Source organism: Gadus chalcogrammus, chromosome 2 (assembly GCF_026213295.1).
Source record: "Gadus chalcogrammus isolate NIFS_2021 chromosome 2, NIFS_Gcha_1.0, whole genome shotgun sequence".
Taxonomy (NCBI): Eukaryota; Metazoa; Chordata; class Actinopteri; order Gadiformes; family Gadidae; genus Gadus; species Gadus chalcogrammus.
In genome coordinates, this window is record NC_079413.1 from 7,436,600 (window position 1) to 7,452,449 (window position 15,850).

Here is a 15,850-nt window from a genome sequence, read left to right on the forward strand (position 1 = left end):
TATTATGAGTTAATGGGGGTGAAGAACAACATAGGAGGCCCGAGCAGAAGTGTGTTAACAAACATCTGCTGCATTGTGCTTCTCGTTAGAGATTAATGGCCTATTAAGCAAAACCTGGCACTGGAACAATGTCAATGTCACAGTGGGGATTTTGCCATCAGACGCACACACACACACACATGCGCTTACCTGACGGAGAGAAAAAAAAAGAAAAGAGAAGAAGAAAAAAAAATGTCCCAACCTTGAACCTTGTACTGTTTGTCTGGAGAATGTATCTTAAGTCTAATGCCAACCACTTGTGATAATCAGTAACAGCTGGATAATTCAAATGCAACGATATAAATGACAGGGTGAACTGCAGTGATCTGCTCCTTTCTATAAAGTCTCTTTTATTATTTTCCTCATGTTTCCCTCCACCCTCCCACCTCAAATGACATGACATCACAAGCTCAACATGGGCGCGGTTGTCTCCGAATTTGGCTAAAGGTCTGCGCAATGTGCGTGTTTGTTTGTATGTATGTATGTATGTATGTATGTATGTATGTATGTATGTATGTATGTATGTATGTATGTATGTATGTATGTATGTATGTATGTATGTATGTATGTATGTATGTGTCTGTTGTCTCTGGACTTTTCATCAAATGAGACAATCAATGGAGTCAATGAGTCAATAAATACAGTCTGCTTCCCACATCACCGGCTGGCATACGGCTATCATGCGTCGCACCGTTAATCTTCCCCCTGCGTTTCCCGGGCAGGGGGAAGGAGGCCCCAGAATTGCTTCACTCTCCACAGACCTCTGTCCCCCTCAGGAGGCCTATGCCGGCAGCTTGTTACACACTGCAATGGATTCAATCAAAGCAAGCACTACATTGCCCTTTGTCGCAGCAAGCTTGAACACGTCAACCCCTCCGGTCCTCCTCACCACACCTCCTTCTGCACACACCCACACACACACACACACACACACACACACACACACACACACACACACACACACACACACACACACACACACACACACACACACACACACACAGACAGACACTTAAACAGACATACACACAGACAGACACACACACACACACACACACACAAAGAAGCACACGGACCAACACAGTGATAGACACACACACACACACACACAGAAATACACACAGACTAACACAGAGATAGACACACACACACACACACCCAGACAGACACCCAGACACAAACAGAGACAGACACACACACACGCACACACACACACACACACAATGTGTGCACTTTGAAAGACTGCCGTATCGTCTTGTGTGTGTGCGTGTTCATGTGCCGTCTGTGTGTGCATGTCGAGTATTTGTTAGCACGTGTGTGTGTTTCTGTTTTCTTGACAGGTTTTGTTTTTCTTTGTTTTGTTTTTCTTTCCTTTTTTATTCTCTCTTCTCTTCGGGTCTCGTTTTATCACTCCTCCCACACACCATTTTTTATTTTTTGCTTTCTATTTTTTCCTCGCCTCCTCAGTTTCTTCTCCTCCTGTGTTGTTTGTTTGTTTGTTTGTTTGTTTGTTTGTTTGTTTTACATTATCCAGATTAATTTCCGACAGTCCCCGCATTGCGAGGTGATCACAGAGAGGGATTCCTGCTGAGCACACACGTTTGGATCTGCAGCGGGAGAGAGAAACATCCAGAACAGAAACCCCTTCATCTCCCCCCCCCCCAACCAACACCTCTCAAGAGCTCCGAAATAAAAATATAACCACAATAAATAACATTGGGATGTCCTTTAGGGAAGCTTGCAAACTCATCATGGAAGCAGAGGAATCCCCTTTCCCATGTGCAGGAACGACTTCATAATCCTGAACGCACACATACCTACTACACACTGCTCTACTCACACACTCACACCTGAACCCCATGGGGCCGTGTCCGCGAGCGCATGTCGTCGGTGTGACATGGGAATCAGACGCACTGAATGTTTTCTTTGGGCGGGAGGCACGCTTTCATGTGGTATATAGTGTAGTAAACATACTGCCAAGACTTCCAGAGCATTAAGGACATGTTGTCCTCAGCGACAGCCTCCCAGTGGGGGGACGCGTGGTGCTTCACAAACGTTCAGTCAGGGAATCCAGCCGGGATGAGGCAGATGACGAGGGCCGGAGATCAGGCCTCTTTTATCAGGATTTTCTGATGACCTCCCTGTCGTTTTACTCTTCTGAACTTCTGGCTTGATGTCTGCTGTTGCTGCTCATTAACGGCTGTGTGTTTGACAGGAAAACCACACATAAGAATTTCACGTGTGTAGGCTTCGCGAGAACGTTTGTAGGCTGAAATAAAGTTGAAATGATCAGGATTCCATAATGAATCGCAAAACGTACTCTTATATTTAACATGTTTTAAACAGAAACAATAGTTACAGTCCCTATATTCTGCAGGCTAACTACTAAAAAGGAAGCACCATGCTCAGTATTACAAAAAAAGAATCAATGTAGCTAACAATACATCTAGCAAAATAAGTGTTTGATGGGTATTTTCCCGCACAATGCCCCTACACAAAGGAGCATTTCAATAACAAAGTGAATTGATATGAGTGGGAAAGGAGAAAAACCTGCACAGAATCCTTGTCCTTAATCACGTCAATTTCTAATCTGATTAGGCCCACTGTAATCAGAGCAAACTCTAAACCGCTGAGGTGGACACGTAATCCGATAGACACATCTTCCTTTGATGTCATTGGCTGTTCCCAAACAAAACGTTGCACAGGATTCAATGGCTCCCAGGTTTTTTATTCATAATAGCAATCACTTTCTTCCTGGTTCTCTGCAACAGAAAAAGTCAACCCATTCTCTTCAGTCGGTCTGCCTCTAGCACTAGGAGGACTCCTGGGGAGTGGAGTTTAAACAGGTAATGCCTGAGGATTACCGCATACACCGGTGACTGAACACATTACACTAAGCCCAGAAATCTCTTCTGTCAACTCGGAGCCATTCGTTCCCCCCCCCCCCCCCCCCCCCCCCCCCACACCTACACACACTTCCTCGGATGTGACATAGACAGAATACGTTGTGTGGATGTTGAGAATATGAACCAATATGCACTGCAATGTAAAGTATACAAAACTGCTGTATACAGGTCTTATTATAGATGTATAACAGGGCTATTTAAAAAAAATAGGCTTAATTTGAAAGTACTTATACTTTGTCTAATTGGACAAAGTAGAACTGAATGCAGTCATAATAAAAATCCTCACACTTATCTTTTTCATGGCACGAGTTCAAGCTATGGAAATACTACAAAGTTGCCCTGCTGGCTCTAGGAGCAAGTCGTAATGATGCCTCCACCCACCTGCAAGAACAATCCTCTCTATAACTAACCATAGATCTCAAGTTCTAACCATTTCCTCATCCCACACACCAGGCTGAGTGCCAACGGCAACTTTCCCTCTGTGCTGCTGCCTCCTGTATCTATCGGCCCCCTCCTCCTCAACCACACACACACACACGCACACACAAATACTGATACAGGCACACACATGCAAGCACACTCGCTCACACATGAACACGCTCACACTGATGCTGGCATAGAAGCACATACACACACGCACACACACACACGCACACAATCACGCACACAGACTGATGCAATAACAAAAGCACAGACACACACACACACTTAAACACACAAACACACACACAAGCCCAAGCTCACAAATGTAACACATGTACACAAGCCCAGAAGCATGCATAGACATGAACAGAAAGGTTGGCACACACACACGCACACCCGGAAAAGCTTTTTATTATCCCCATTGCCTCTCCATCTTCTACAAGAGTATCATTTATTATAGATATATATTGTAATACAGCATCATGTATTCATATTCTTTCATGTAGATTTCTTCCAGCATTTATTTCTCACAGCCTGCCAAGCCATGATAAAAGATTTTCTGTCTCGGGAGGACTCACAATCTATTCATTGACAGAGAACAATCATTAATTAATTACAGTATTAATATTTATAAACGAGCGCTGCATCATAAATATTGACATACATTTCCTCCCATCTATTTAATAATGATAAAAATCGCAATTTAAATAAGGGATTCCTTCTCATTTCTGGCCAAATAAAATCACACGAGAATTGTCATGTTTCGTGTAGTTCTATTCTGTTTCTGTTGTTTTTGAGTTAATATTAATATAACAGCTTTTTTGGGGCGAAGAGTCAAGATTGTATTCACTATTTATTCCTTATTTCTCAGTAATTCATCAATTACAGAGACCACCTGTTCCATTTCAAGCAGACCTAGCTCGTTCTCTGACTGACTGGTAGGCTAGGTTGTCATTCAGGCTTCAGCCTTAAAATCGAAATTGCCAAGAAATGCCAATTGTTTGAAATTGCTAATTGTTCTTCTACTTTAAAATGTCATATTTTGTGAGATTTTCCATTTTTTCAAATTCAGTTTCATGAAACACACTTCTTTCTTGCCAATTGATATGTATTGACCATGTCTGTCCCTTAAATTTAACATTTGCTTATCATTTTAACACTTATTTTACGATGATTAAATTATAGTAATTTCAATTATGGCCTCCATACTACAGTAAAACAATTCTCTGTCAGAAAAAAATGTATTGTAGGTGAAGTTCCCCCCCTCTGATCCAATAATTCTTTCATGACCTTTACAGGGACATTTCATTTTTCTTCTAGCCCTCTTAAACGCATGATAGGATGAAGTCATCTCACCAGTCATCATAACCATTTTACGATCACAGGCTGTGAGATCAAATGTAAAACTAAGTACTTACGATTTACGCCATTTACCAGACACATTTATGGAAAGCGGCTAACAGTGAATTCAGATGCAGTTGTGGATAGTGAATTATAGGATGCCTTCGGGTACAATATGCTGACATTGAGGGATCGAACACGCTACCTTTTGGCACCCTTACAGTGTAATCCGATAGTGCTGCTGGAGGTGCAAGGAAGGGGTTAGAATGCTCAAAGGCTGCGGACATCGTACAAGCCTAATACCTTTTGGCTTAGAGTCGTACACCACTGTAGAGTCGTACACTACTATAGCAACCAATCCCTCAGTATCAATAATAACATTATGACAGTAGCATCCTTCTGTCTTTAAAGGAAGGGTTTGAAGAGCACTTTCCTCCGGAGCCCTCATTAGTTTTCTGCCATCACAATAGCACCATCTTCTCTGTCAGGATCGTCCTCCTCCTCCTCCTGCGAGTGTGTGACCCTCATCAGAGGTCACGCTACACAGAACATCTGGCTCCTCTCACACATCTTTTTTCCACCCGATCAATATGGCGTCGCCTCTGCTATGGCGTGCTTCTAAGGAAGACAAATTCTGTGATCAATCCTCCTCGCAGGTAATGGTCTCATTAATTCACTGTTGATTCATTTTCTGCTGAGTGGATATTAACCTTTAGCCGGTAAACATTAATTATCTGTCAGAGAAAAGACAGAGAGAGCGAGAGAGAGCAAGAGAGAGAGGGAGAGAGCGAGAGAGAGAGAGAGAGAGAGAGAGAGAGAGAGAGAGAGAGAGAGAGAGAGAATGAGAGAGACAGGTGTGGTCAGTACATAATGCGATCGGAGATCTGTAAACGAAACAACTAATAGACTTCTGAACGTCGGAGCGAAGACCTCGCCCAGGCCTACAGGTGATGGTTCTCACACGCGGCGTCACTCGTTCGGATTCACTTGAGGTGAGGCTCCAAGCAAATGCCTCGGTGCGAGCAAAGAGTATACTGCGCGCAAGGTATTTGTGTCTCCATTTGTTCAGTCATGCATGCGTTTCAGGAACGATTATTATGCTCTACATACTCCTGACAACCAGGACTATCGCATATGCACATGTCGGTCACCGCGACCCTCTGCTCAATTCCAGACACATCGGCAGATGGCTGTGCTTTTCAAACTATGTCCATGGTATAACATTATGGAGTTAAATGCTCAAGGAACGGTGACTTAAGGCCTTGCTTTATTCAGACATTAAATGGTGGTACCGTACACGTACCATATTTTTTTTCGTTCCCCCTAATCAAATGAATGTAAATTGGTAATTTTAGATGTCATTCTATGCAGGCCATTTTCTATTCTGTTTCATCCTTTTACCTAAATTGCTTCTTAGGATAATTCCTTATCTCTAATAGCAATAACAAGGCCCTGCTATTCACAATGCGGCTAATCTCCCATTCACACCTTTGCAATACAGAAAAGAGAAGAACAAAAGATCAGTCAGGAGGAGAGACACACTCTGCCAGAAACCATCTTCAAATCAGAACACAGAGTTCAGATTGATATTCCTCTCCGAGTCTGATCTCTGATTAAAACACTGTTTTAAACGCAGGCCCCATACAATGTGTGAGGGGGCAAGTGTGGGTCCTCTAAGGAAAAGAAGGGCAAGACCCAAAGGGAAGGGTTTACCGTTTACAATATAATAGTAAAAATATATATTCTTTCAAGAATACAGCAAAAATAGGTTTAGTCTCACACACTGTGTTACATAAAATGTACAGCTGTCCAGGCCAGGTGAGGATAAAAATGTCATGGGGCACTCTTAGTAACTGCGAACCGAGCAGAAAGCACTAGCGTGTCTGCTACCTACTCTACCTCCATGATGACACGGGGGCTTGGCTCTGTGCTCGCTGTGTATCATCAAGCCAAGAAGCCTCAGCCGGCCCAGGCTGCTGATGAGAGTGATGTCTCCCAGGTGAGGAGCTCTCTCCCTCCGGACAGGGGAGCTATCCAGGGTGCTGATCTGTGGCCTGCTGTCCGGGTGCATGGTGGTGCTGAAAACCTCTGCGGGCATAACATGCAGTGATCTGTAAACCGGCACTGGGCTTCATTCCCAGCTACTTTTTTTCTTCCCCGCAACCTACCTGTAGGCACCCTGATGCAACATGGGTAACCCCTTGCATCCTTTATAATGGCATGCATTCACTGTGAGTCAATTTGGGTAAATGCTTCTGCTAAGGAGCTAGAAGGTAGACACTCGATAGTTCAAAGAGTCAGCAGCATACACACCATACACATCAGCCCGCACACACACAAACACACACACACACACACACACATGCAAACAGTATACATACATCATAATCAGGCTGTATAGATGTGCTTGCCAGGGAGCAGGCAGCTCCAGCGGCTGGAGGGATCTGGCTTATTGTCATTCCCCGCGTGGCTCGGTATTTGTATCAGAACGCGCCGGAGAGACGCGCCGTCGCGTTGCCAGGGACAAGCGAGCTGCGACGTCAACCACGGGACAAAGATCAACCGGCGCTCTCCTCATACCTGACTGCGTAAATGCTCGCACGCCGCATCTTTTTTGCTTCTGAGCCCCGCACTTCAGCACAAATCAGTCATCAATCATGCAGAAGCATGGGGGATGTGTGTGTGTGTGTGTGTGTGTGTGGGGGGGGGCGGCAGGGGGGGGTGGGGGAATGGGACGGTGAGGAGCTGGTTATGCTAAGCATCCTTCTGCTAGCATTTCCAATTTGAGATAATATAAAAATTCATGATGTACTATAATGCTGCAGATGCCTGACGCTGCCTTGGCGCTGTGGATGCCGAGGCAGAGGCGTAGCGCCCGGTAAATTGGAAAAAGGCACGTTGGAAGTGATGCAGGCGCAAAGGAAACACAAAAAAAAAACGGAATGGCTCTTAATTGTGACGAGGGCATTCCGAACCAAGCTGGATGGGCATTAACGCCGTCACAGGTCATATCGTGGGGTTGGGGTGTTCTTAGATGGTATTAGCGTGAGGAGAATAATCATTGGGGGGCAGGAGGGAAGGTTTTGTTTATTTTGACAAATATTTTCGGATGAAAGCTTGATATGAACTAGAAATTGTCCATCGGCTTTGTCTTTCTAGTTACCTAGGGATACTCACAATAAGGAAAATAACAAGTAGTCATCCATTATGCATGGTTCATCATATCGATGCCAGGAATAAAAGAGATGTACTTTACTTCTGTCCGAAATCATGCCAGTTTAAACTATTTATTGCAGAACACATTTTGTTTGTCGGTCGGGTTCCACTCTTTTTGGGTGCTCCCTGCTGTATGATTTAAAGCATGATGCACAGCTGTCAGATACAACCTACCAACAGTTGACATCAGGGAGCATTAGATAATCAGATGTCTCAACCCAGTGTGTAGGTGACATACAATACAGAGCAGAACCAAAACCGGGGGAGGCTGGAGAGGCGGTGGGAAAATCACGCTCTGCACACTTAGCTTCACCGATAGCGTGTGTCTGAGATGGCAGTTCTTAAATCGACCCTCTCTCAGTGTGTGTCACGTACGTTTGATTGGACCGCGTCAGCTGTCCCATGATGGGCAGCGAATGACTGGAGTTTCCTTGCCCAACTAGCTATGCCTATAAACTAATGGAAACGTTGAAACTAATGGTGGCAAATTGAATGCAGAGAAATGTAATGCATGTTGAATGCAGTTCTAAGGAAGCATGAATAAACATTCATTTCCAAGGGTGACGTTGATGAGACTCATGTCTTGCCTGCCTGTAAAGTGGATGGACTAAGGTAATCCCGGACTGTAGAACTACATGAACAAAATGTAATACTATACCCTGGCAAAGAGATGTAAAACCCAAAAAATATTTCTTACTCAAGGCCTCATGCAATATAATTTACGACTACCCACTTCAAAGACTTCTGTCATTTTCAAACAGATTGCTTAAGATCAAAAGATGATGACGATTATATTCGGAGCTAATGGCAACTGCACAATTTAATATTTTCACAGGTGCATTCGTGCTGCTACACACATGATAAAAAACGTTTGGTTAATGGAATGTGATTTTAAACGCGATGCGTTTTTTTTGTGTGTGTATCAAATTAGATAGATGAGGTTGCATGACAATGATTTTGATGTTGGATTTTGCACAATCTTAATACCTCGGCCTTGTTTGCTCGTCGAACTGGCTTTGTACAAACCATTACACCATCATGCTCAAAAACCATAAATTATGCATCAGTGAAAGTTCCAATTGGATTTGAGCCCTGAGCGATTCACGTGCACAGCAAAACACCTCTAGGGGACAAGTATGTACTGTATACAACAACACTGTTATTGACATCTCCCCTTTTAGCATTGTAAATAATCAAATTCTTTATTTATATTTAGTTAAAATTGTAAAAGATTAACCGTCTTCCTTTTTTTTAACCTTCTTTTACTTTCGCAGCAGCGACAGCAAGTTTGCAGCGGCAATGTAAACAGACAGGAAAAAATGCAGACTGCGAGGAAACATGTTTCTCATATAAATGAACTATCAGGTGCTAGGTATGGGCCTGCTTCCCTAGGCTTTCCTCCCGGGATCGGGTCCTGTGTAGATTTAGTGTAATGAACCTACTTGGGAATTACACAGAGACTTGCAGCAACTCCCCACCTGCTGTCAGTGTTGTCAAACAGCTCCAGAAAGATGTCGATTTATCCACCAAAGAGGACTATAGCTTCAGGTATGTCTACCCCGATGCCTGAAGTTTACAGTTTCATGTGGAGACACCAAGGCTCGCTTTATTATAAACTACATTCATAATGAGGCGATCAGAGGTGTCTGAATTGAAGGGTCTCATTAATTAAAGAAGGGAAATAGAAGCTAGGTAAAAATATATACAAATATTCATCCAAGAACAAAAAACAAGAAAAGCAATTTTTATCATTTAATTGCATCGGAATATTGACAGTTGCATTGCAAGAGTCCCCGGAGCCCGTATGATAAGACACAGAATAACATCAAGCAAAAGACTGAACACATTTGCGTGCTTTTCAAAAGGTTTGACAAAACTGTCTCCTCATTGGCTGTATGAAGTCACATGAGCATTGGCAATAGTGCAAGGGAGACTGCACTGAAGAAAAGTATTGTATCAGCACATTATGAGCATGTTTTTGACAGAGTTTGTTCAAGGATCATTATGTCATCATTAAGATACATCATCTCAAGTAAGATCCGATTGGGCGAAGAGATCTGTGGGAAAAGAATATCACAAACTTTTTATCTTACCCCACCCATATTAATTTTTTCACCCACACGCACATAAGTCACAGCACAGGAAAATAATTCCGCCAAACTTAAAGATACATACTTTTCTAAGTCCACTCAAGGCATTTAAAGTGACTTGGAATCCCTGAGGGTCGCCTACTAGAGAGAGAATGCATTTTAAGAATTATCTTTCATGAAACAGAATGCATGAAACCCTAACTTTCATGCATTCCTGATAAATGTGAAGACCAATCACAAAAGCCTTGAGACAACATAAACCTCTTCACTCTCTGCATTTGACACAATCAAGGAGAGCGGGCATGGCATGCACCAGAGGTGTTGTGAAAGATAACTATTTTCAACTGTAATTCAATTACAATTGACACATGTTATAATCAATAGAGTGAACACCTTTATTATGAGGATTTATGTCAATCATGGTTAGACAAAATGAGGTTCCAACTAAGGTATAATCATGCTAACAAGACAGTTTGCTTTTGATCAGAGAACACTCATCTTACCGATTTGAATGAACTGCATACACAATTTTTTTCACTATTAAACAAGAAATAAATCAAACAATCTAAATATACAAACAGTAAATCGGGAAATGAGCTGATGAAATGGATCTTTGAAAGACCTGGGACACATGTGTTCGTAATGTGCACCGTGGTTTATCTTTAGCTGTCATTTCTTGTCTAAACTGAATCATCCTATGATTCCATCACTGTTAAGCACACAATCACACTAGTGGTTTCCAATTCCAGGTTTCAACGGTAAACCTTCAAAACAGCCCAATAACATCAACAGTTTATCTGTGTGTTCTTCATGCGCAATGTTTATGTGATTGATATAACTATTTACTATAAGCTTATGTTTCCATTTCTGAACACCTCATGCAGGCCTATTGCTTGTTTCTTCCTGCTCAACAGTAGTTGTGGATTGAGAGAGAGGGTGTTTCAATACCTTCAAATGAATGTGGTTCAACAACTCAAATAGGAAGGAAATCATAGTGTAAACTCCATCGATAAATGATGACTAAGAGGAGTTGTTAGTATTTCATTTATTTTCAGCAGTGAATCAAAAACCATGAATATAGTAACTACAGTTGCATCTCATTTTCCACGACACAATGTTTGCCAGAATCGACGGAGCCAGTGGTGGTTGGCTTGTAGGCTCACTAACGGAGGCAATGAATTGGAATATTCAGTAATACTAAGTCGTTCTCTCGTTCAGCCCACCTTTCTGTCTCACTGTCCTGTCTTAACCGGCGCAGAAATCCCATAAGTATAAAAAAATCAATACATGCAATCCCTAAAGATATGCAATTTTGTAAATTACATGTTACACTATTGCACATTGATATGTCATTATTTTGATCACTTTATGCTTTAACATTCCTTTGTATTGCTTGAATACACACATTTTCCCTATTTTTTAAGAATGTTAAAGTATGTGTGCCTTCTAAGCTAGCATGGTTCATTTTAAAATGTTTTGGAACGCAAATGAATGAAGCCAAAGTCAGACCATTCTGAATAATGGCAGTTCTGCTCGTAGTAGTGCATAGCTGAATCAGTCTGTATGGACATAGCTTATAACAAGGCATGCACAGATTCTAATATTAGCACCACATTAGCCGAGCTGGAACCTTTATGCTTTATGAAATTGAAATGGCTGTGTGCACCACAGCCTGGAGCAAGCTTCCAGGTCTGGCTTCAAGGTGCAGTGAATGAGAATGAATATTCATTGTCACACAACAATCTAATATGATTTGAGTTCAGCCACAGTTGTTTGAATGTGAAACACACCGAATGTGTGTCTTCCTTACGTTTTTCATGTGTAACTGTTGGTCTATATGTATTGTTTACGCAGCCTCTTTCTGTGTGTAAAAAGCTCTTATTGAGTAAAATACATAAAAAACAAGTCGGGGAGAATCAGTACGATGGTAGGAGGGTGTGAAATCGGCTGTATAGAGCCCGAGTCCACTGGTGTTGCAAACAATGGACATCTGTTTTTTTTTGGGGGGGGGGGGGGGGGCATAAAAGGGCCACAGACAAAGACAGTGCTAAAAGTGGAATCAATGTTAGACAGGCCTTTTCACAAGATGGATGCCTCACAGGAAGGAAGAAAGACTGAGTCTCATACTGCATTATTAATTCTTATTTTGTTTGGTCTCCTATTTCTGATGAGTCTCATGCTGATGCCCCCACACACACTTTGAGCAGCTACCATTTCTCTAAAAAGGAAGCACAAAATATTCCCTATTTTGTTACGCACTGTCTATAAGTAATGGAATAGCGTTATCTTATAATGTATGGGCGTACACCTGATGCAAAAGGAGGTCATTCTGAAAGACGGGGAAGGAGCCATCCAGTATGTACAGGGGATCGTCCATGCGGTTTAAAGGGGACACAAAAAAGAGAAAAGGGAGCCGGCTCTGATTTCTGTATTGATGAAGAGGTCAAGAGGAAATGACAGAGGAGGCTTAATTAAAAGTCATTGGTAATACAACCCAAATTCACGCTGTCCAGCCACTCCGGCACGCTGACAAAGAATCATTACATTAGATGTCAAAGCAGATCAATATTCAGACAAGCGCGGGGAGGGAGTGAGGTAACCCCTCATTCCAATCCACCTCCTTCTCCTCCTCCTCCTCCGCCTCCTCCCCCGCCTCCGCCTCCTCCTCCTCCTTCATCTCCTCCACCGCCTTCATCTCCTCCACCTCCTCCTCCTCCTCCTCACCCCTGTGCACGTCTTGACTGCAAATACTACCGCAACAAGAGGGATGAGGTCAAAGATTTGTTCAAATCAGCCCCTTCAATCCGCCTATACCTCAACCCCTTCCTCCTCCACCTCCTTCACCTCCTCCTCCTCCTCCTCCACCTCCACCTCCACCTCCTCCACCTCCTCCACCCCCTCCTCCTCCTCCTCCTCCTCCTCCTCCTCTTCCTCCTCTCCTCTCCAATCCTCTCCTCGGCCAAGACAGAGGGAATCTCTCCTCAGGTTGGGTACCAGCGAGGCATCATTAAATTTCCTTCTCGCTGGTTACTGTGCATAATTCATATCCACCCTGTTGAAATATAAATGTTGCTGTGTTGCCAAGAAAAAAAGAGAAGGCAAGTAGTCCAAGGCACTGGATGAAGAAATAAAATAAATAAAAATAAACCTACCCCGAGTGGGAGTTCAGGTTCAAGGAGTGAGACGAAGGTGAGAAGTCTTTTAGACAGCTCCGGATCGCCCGCAGCAGAATCAATGTTGGATGTTATACAGGCATGTATACCGGGGCCCGTTGCACAGAGAGAGAGCTGCTCTAATTGGTCATTAAGTGGGATCCTCTCCATTAGATTGTCATTATCGCATACAAAGGACGATGTCCGGTTAGGTTTGCTTACCGCTAGCATGCACTGCATGGTCGTCAGCAGGCTTAGAGCAGCGAGGCCCTGAGTGGTTCCTAATGGGTTTATGAAGGTGAGGTAGATGGTTCAGTAGTATTTTGACATCTCAGGACATCTATTAGTTTTTAGGTCGGTAATTTGCAATACAGCTTGTCAGAAGCCTCTCAATTAATAATGAATATATACATGAGTAATACATCCATCAATTAATGAATTAATAAATTGTTGACAGTGATCAATATATTGATTGATATATATGTTGATTTTTTGGTGGTGGTTGCAATTTACCAAAAATGATGACAGGAAAAGAAGAAATTTGAACGCACGTTTGCAAAGAAAACATACTGTTACTGCTGTTATTTGATCTTCACAAATATGAATGTTTCCTTTTGGACTGGAATGTGTTATAATCTACATGTTAAAATAATGCTTTGATGATTTGTTATCAATGAGTTTTGATACCCAGATATTTAAATTTGTTGGTTCTTGTTCTACTTCTTCTTCTTGCATTGATTAAAATGTAAATTGTAGATTACAGACCATCAATGTTAAAATAGGTCACTTAGAATTTCCCAAAGAAACAGTTCTTCACTTCACTTGATCACCCCTTCCCTGCATCCATTCCTGGAGCTCAGCCAAACCCTGCTCTCTGCTGAACCTCTTCTCTCTTCGTAATCTCTTCTTCGTCGTCTGAGATTCCTCTGGCTTGCCACACCATTCAGGCAAATAAGTGAGCAAGCCGGGACATTGAAACAGCCAACATTAGCCTTTAGCTAAGATGGACCACAGTTACTTAACCCAAAGCTCATGACTAATTGTAGTGCTCATAATTGTCACTGACAGGTCCGAAGGGTTGTAGAGTCCATGGATCTGCAGGAGAAGACCACGCCACGCTGAGAGTCTTTATACCAAGCTTTTAAAAATGGTGGTTATCCTGGAAGTGAAGAACAATGAGCTGTACAGGGAAGTGTCATGCTAAGATTCATGTTGGTCTGGGGAAACAATTGGGTTCTAGGTCTTTTCTAAGTGACAAAAGAGGGGAAATCTCTAAAGGCTTATAGAGAAAGTAAGAAGGGAAAGAGAACGTACTGGACTTTATTTTTTCAATAAGGGCCTTGTTTTGGAGTGTGGGCCCTGTGATGGCAGTTGGACAGCTGCTAAGGTGCTTTTTTTTTTGCTTTGAAATACTTTGGAACTGCCCTTGTGGATTATATATTTGCGCACTTTATTTGGATTTTCTTTTGGAAATCTTTTGGAATCTTTTTTTGATCAAAAGACAAAAAACAGGAGACTAAAGCAAAGACGTATTTCACGTGTGATTGACCGCATATAGATGCTATTTAAAAAAAAAAAAAATTTGTTTGGGACAATTTCCCTCGATCATGTATTGCCCTTTTGGTTTGATTTGCAACTCTTATTTAGTAATCAAAATGTTTATTGTTAATATTTTATGCATCATGTCTCAATTACATCTCAGCTGTTGTTCCAGGGTACAATGATGATTTTACATTCTTCTTAAAGCAGCCTCACTGGTTAGCAAGCTCATTTAAAATATGATAAGTGTTGTGCAAGGGCTATAATTAATGTCTGTGTGTGAGTGTGTGCATGTGCTTGTGGGTTAGCACTTGTGTAAGTGTGCGCATGTTTGGAATAGTAAGTCTGTGTGTGCCCACAGACACGTGTTTGTCAGGGTGTGTGTGTTAGTGTGCAGCTTCATACATTAGCCTGTCTGTACTCTGCGGTGCTTAAGTGTGCGTGGTGCATGCATGAGAATGTGCATGTGTTTCTGAATCACCATGCATCTCAACATATGCGTGCGTGTGTGCGGGTGCGTGTGTATGTGTGTGGTTGGGTCATACGGTCAACGGGTTGGTGTTTGTGTGTGTGTGTGTGTGTGTGTTTGTGTGTGTATGTTTGTGTGTGTGTGTGTGTGTGTGTGTGTGTGTGTGTGTGTGTGTGTGTGTGTGTGTGTGTGTGTGTGTGTGTGTGTGTGTGTGTGTGTGTGTGTGTGGAGGGCGGGGGGCGGGGGGGGGGGGGTGCTCATTTAGCCGTGGCCTTGAGAAGGGGTTATTTCTTAGCGACGGCAGAGTAATAAATGATGACAATCGCAGGGTGTTCCGGTGGATGCTATCTATGGCTTGTTATTCATTTTAGTCCTCCCTGTCACAACACTGGATGTATTGGATAATATAGCAGCAGACCAACAGCAGGGGTAATTATGGCTTAATGAATGCACCTGTGTTTTGCCCACAATGTCAAAAAAGAGAGAAAAAAAGGAAAAGGGAAATACCGACAATATGGCGGTCATCACTGCTGCTCATCCTCGGTTTAGTCACGCACAGTGCTTCAAAGACGCAGGTTTGAGCAAACGAGGAACAAGCGGAGTACTTTAATTGATTTAGCAGGACTCATCGGACCCATTTACTTTCTATGCTGTGGGTTGGCGTGCTTTTAACGA